Source organism: Quercus robur, chromosome 6 (genome assembly GCF_932294415.1).
Source record: "Quercus robur chromosome 6, dhQueRobu3.1, whole genome shotgun sequence".
In the NCBI taxonomy this organism is placed as follows: Eukaryota; Viridiplantae; Streptophyta; class Magnoliopsida; order Fagales; family Fagaceae; genus Quercus; species Quercus robur.
Window position 1 is genome coordinate 35341746 of NC_065539.1, and position 5573 is coordinate 35347318.

Genomic DNA, 5573 nt, shown 5'->3' on the forward strand with positions numbered 1-5573 from the left:
AAGACAGTGCATTTGCAAAACATCAACACCCAGGGGCGGCCCAACATAATTTGGGGCCTAAGGCGAAAAATTTATGTGGGACCTTTAATATGTAAATATTAATTAAATAAAATTATTTAATACTAATCAAATTAAGATTAATTTGATACATTAAATACATAAATAATACCAACTAGACTAATGTTAATTTCATATAGAGAATTGAATATCATAGTTGAATTATAAATATTAATAAAAAGAAATAAAAATATATTGCGATTGAAAAAAATACTTTATTTTGGATATAAGATGATGTTAATTAAATAAAGTTGTAATCTAATTTTTAATTTTATATTTTGATTTTAAGAGAGAGAGAGAGATAGATATTATTTGGTGTATAGTTTTGTAGGATATTAGTTTACAAAAATCAAAGTCTTAAACTATTAGGGGAGATTAATCTATAATTGATGATTTAACACATTTGCAACATCTTTTTGATATATTTTAGGGTTTCAATTGAGTTAAGGTTCTATTGGTCTCGTACTTTGAGAGTTTTAATAAAAATGAAAAAGAAAAATGCGCTAATTAAAAGTACTATAAAATGTTCAAAATATAATGTGATATTGTCTCTTATTGGTGAACTTCATCAATTTAACTAATGAATGTTTTATCTTGTTTTTTTGTGATTAATAACATGACAATTTGTAAGCCAATAGTAAAATTTGTACATCACTAATAAAAAAAAAATGTACAACCTTTAGAAAATATATATAATTTTATAAAAATTTGGGCCTTTAACTATGAAAAATGGGGTTTTTTTTTTTCAAGGAAATTTTTGTTTTTTGGTGGGGCCTTAGGCCTAGGCCTAACTTGCCTAGGCCTTGAGCCGGCCCTGTCAACACCCCATATATGCAGCCTTGGGTGGCGCAAGCTATGCAAATTGGAACAAGAAAGAGTGATACTATGTAGAGAGATTAAAATCTGACTATAATCATAAATGGATGTCATTCTTTCGGAAAGACAAAGATCCTGTCTCTCTTCCTATAAAATTATTGAAGATGATACTTAAAATTTTGGGACACGAATTAATATTATTGTTGTAAATTGATTATTATAAGGCTCTAAGCCAAACATTCTAGGGTTTGAGATGGTAAGAATAGCCTAGCCTTTGTAGTTAAGTAGTTCTTCTCCCTCTTTAATTGAAGGAAGTTGTGGTTTTAGTTCTTTGATTTTGAAAGGAAAACTATTATTATTCTCAGAAAGTAATTCTTTTAGAAAACTATTTGTAAAATTTAAGTTCATGTTTTAACAGAAAGTTTCTTCTTCCATGAAATAATATTTCTATAAACCATCAAATTCCTCTTTCATAAAGGTAAACTGAACTCTCAATCTCAATTCAGAAGGAAAAACACAATAATTTACATTGACAATTTCCATTCAAAAAACATACTAGTAAAAGGAAAAAAGAAAAGTACAATCGGGTCCATAGCTCAGTGGTAGAGCATTTGACTGCAGATCAAGAGGTCACCGGTTCGAACCCGGTTGGGCCCTCTTTTACTAACTATATTTTTATTTATCATAAACAAAACCCAAGAAGAAAATGAAGCTTCACTGAGTTGGTTGATATTGATATTCAAGTTCATCTAATCATGGATTCAGCTTCTGGTGGGCCAGTCCAACCGAATACATCAAAAGCAACGTTAGACAAATCTATAAAAATATATAATAATAATAATAAGTAAAGCAGAGAGAAAATCCAATTAAAATTCAATTAGAGTCTAATTTTGTGTTATGTGTCTCATTTAATCTAAATTTTAGAATTTTGTGCCAAATGAGTTAATTTAGTGTAAAAATTGAATTTCAATTAGAGTTTAATCTTGCGTCACGTGTTTCATCTAATCTAAATTTTAAATTTTTGTGTCAAATTAGTTAATTTAGTGTAGAAAACGAGTCTAATATAATAAACCATAAAAAACATAATCATATAACTAAAAAAAATTCAAATTTATAAGTCATCTATATATATATTAATAGGTAAAGTTTAGAGAAAATTGAATTAGAATTTGAAATTATAATCCAATTTTACACCATGTGTCTAAATTGATGTGGGAACTACACCATAATTATCCACTTAAACTTGTGCCATCTGTCTACTTAAGTTTTTTAATTTTTATGTCAAGTGAGTTAATGAGTGCAAAATATTAAGAATCTAATATTAATGAACTATAAAAAAAAAAAAAATCACATATACTCAATAAAAATCACCACATATTTCTCAAAAAATAAATAAAATAAAAATTACCACATAACAAAAATCACCACATGTTCTATCTTATTAAAAATTAGAAAAAAAATGATCATAAGTAGTATTAAATTTAGGTAAGAATTTTAATATGTGACTTGTAAGGTTAAGGGCCCAAATCATATATTGGGCCTTGGGCCTTGGCCGAGAGTGTGAGTAGTCCGAGGAGAAACGAATGGTAATGAATGGTTCAGACTTAGGATTTAATGAGCAAAATACGAATGAGAAGGTGGTTCGAGGAGGAATATCTCCTCGGGTATGATAAATACAGCTCAAATATGTATTCCAACAATCAAGGTGACATTTCAAGAAGCTCCAGTGATAGGGACGTGCATCATGAACATACGAGAAGGAGGGAAACCCAAAAATATCTAAGGGAAAACTGCAAAACGTGTCCTTACATAACTAATTACGTTTACTTAAAAAAATAATTTGACTAATTATCTATATTTTATGATAGAAATTGTGTTTAATTTTAAATGTATCTATATGTATGCATGCACATGAATGCATGTGTTACATGTTTAAAAAAAAAAATTAATTTGACTAATTATTTATATTTTTATAATAGAATTTTTGTTTAAATTTAAATGCATCCATGCGTTTGCATGGAGTTACATGCTAATAATAATAATAATAACAAAAAACTAGGAAAATACTATATTATCAATTTTGTTATAAAATAATATAAATCAATAATTATATTATCAATTTTGTTATAAAATAATAAATCGATATGATAATGAATATGATTAACAATACATCAACAACATAATAGAAAAAATTATAAATTATTATTATTTATTTATTTTATGTTTATAAGTTTTCATCAAATTAATAAGTTTAATTAAGTTAAAAAATTTAGGATAAATCTAGGCATATATTCAAGTATTTACCTAATTTTATAACTTGCTGAATTATGTGATTGTGAGTAGTGAATACTTCTACCTAGTATTGATTATATGAACATACCATTTTTCGTTGATCACTCATTCTAGCATAATTCAACAAATTTTGAAATTAGGTAGAAATAATTTTGTCCGCAACATTGTTGTGAAGTTTAAGGTTGGCGAATTTCATGATAATAAAATATTTTATGAATCTGTAATTGTGGTTGAAATATAAAAGTACAAACTGTATTGGAGCACCTCAAGAAGATATTCTGTCAGGTTGGCGAATTTCAAAGACTTTTTATCTTATTTTGTTATGTTGTAAAAGTTTAATTTATGTAAGCTAGTTGAGCTCCTTAAACTATATAGGGGTCATCAACAAGAATTCCCCACATGTATGCTTCCTTTTCATTTTTCTCCTATGTATATTGTATAGACATATATTATATATCTATATTATAAACTTCTATATTTTATATTTTTTCTGTGATATAAACTCCTATATAGATTATAGAACATCTTCTCTTGCGGTTATTAATTATTGTTTCGAAGGAATAAGTTCTAAGTGATTTTTTTATTTATTTATTCATCATTTTATTCTCACTAAAGACCTCTAGCCTCTTCACATGGGTACGTGTTAAGAGATTCTTTAAAAATATAAATTTTTAAGTTATAAGCACAAGTAGTTATTATTTAAGTATAAAGTGTCTATTCTGATTTGATGATAATTTCGCTTTGTATTTTTAATTGTTATTTTGTTAAATCATTTTCAATTAGAAAATATTGTTATTTTCAAAAGTATAAAAAAGTGAATTTTATTACAAAATAATAATAATAATAATAATAATAGCACATGGGTAAGAAATCAATTTTTTCCATCCCTCCACTTTTTCACTCCCAACCAAACAAAAAGTAGAGAAATTAATTTTTTATATTTTCCCACTTTTCCATCTTCTAACCATTTTCTATCCTTCCATTTTTCCAGCTCTCCAACCAGATGGACCCTTAAAACTAAAGTAGTAATCCTTCTTATATAATAAAAGTAATAATAATAGCATGACATGGGTAGACTTTAGCAAAAGTTAAAAAGGGAAGCTTCTTAGAAGGTGTTTGATTTACAAACACCATACCTTATTTACAAAAATACCTATTTGATTTTTGCCCATTTAAAAACCAATTACATCACTTAAAAAAAAAAATTCTTTTGAATTGTGCATTAGATTAACAATTTACATCACTGAAATGTTTCATTACTTTCTATAACTTTTCAAAAAATGATTTTTGCAAAATTTTGACCAAAACGTTTTTAAATTTAAATTTTACCCAAAAAAAAAAAAAAAAAAATTATCCTTAGCTTGGACATCAAACGTGCAGTTGAAATCACTTTTGAAAGAGCATTTCTTAGTCTCAATAATCTTATACCAGATGGAACAATATTTTGAGGGAAAACTTCCCAATTCCCAAATCTGGAATTTATCTTCAATTCTACTGTAAATATTAACAAACTGATTATACTTACAACTTTTCCCTTCATCCAAAGTCTCAGCGATTTGGCCATGGGTGATGCATGGGAAACAGCATGTTATGCAACCTGCACCATAGTCATTTTATCACTAGCTGAACTTTCGAACCATTTGTGTGAGAATGTATATGTTTGGCAAATGTATGAGAATGTTAATGTTGTGCATGCATGTGAGATAGAGAAAAGAGTGCATACATGTACATTTGTTCACTCCACACTCACAAAAACCATTAGACCATTTCGGTTCATTAGATATAAGAATGAAATTCACGTTCTCTGAGTCTGAAGCCTTCCAGAAAAAAAGAAGTAAAAAACAGACTGAAAGTACGAATTTTGTGGAGATAGTAGCTAGCTACAATTCATCTATTTATATATACCTCCTCTCCATGTAGGAGCTTTTTTGACACTGTCTTTGGAAAACTCCGCCTGATAAAATATTGTTTTATTGCATTTTCATGGTCAAAGGATAAAATAAAGTTTCATCTAGTAGAGTTCTAGGTAATGTCGCCTGAATTTGTAAGTACCAATCAATGAACTTCAAAGCAGAAGTTCACGAAGAAGAAGGGAAAAAAAACACACTAACATGGTTGAAAAATGGCAAGTTGATGTAGATTGGTTGAGGGAGAAGAAAATATTTTAATATTATGTGTTGTTTTCTCTTTCATAGTGGAATTAGGATTTTTTTATTTTTCAAGTTCAATTAAAATCTTTTTTCTAGTTGAATTAGGATTTTGATTGTTTTTCATTTTCTAATTAAATTGTTTTTTCCTTACTCAAGTAGGAGTAGGTTTATTATTTCTTTTCCTAAAAGGTGTAGAAGAAAATAAAGATAAAAAAAATTGGGTTTTGTGATAGTTGGGATAAAAATAAAGAATTAAAG

At 27.5% G+C, this 5573-nt stretch overlaps 1 non-coding gene across 1 annotated transcript; it reads left to right on the forward strand.

Moving 5' to 3' along the window:
• Window positions 1-1458: 1458 nt before the first annotated feature.
• On the forward strand, window positions 1459-1530 carry TRNAC-GCA (transfer RNA cysteine (anticodon GCA)). The gene has a single exon. It is a non-coding gene; the product is annotated as a tRNA-Cys (tRNA).
• Window positions 1531-5573: the final 4043 nt, after the last annotated feature.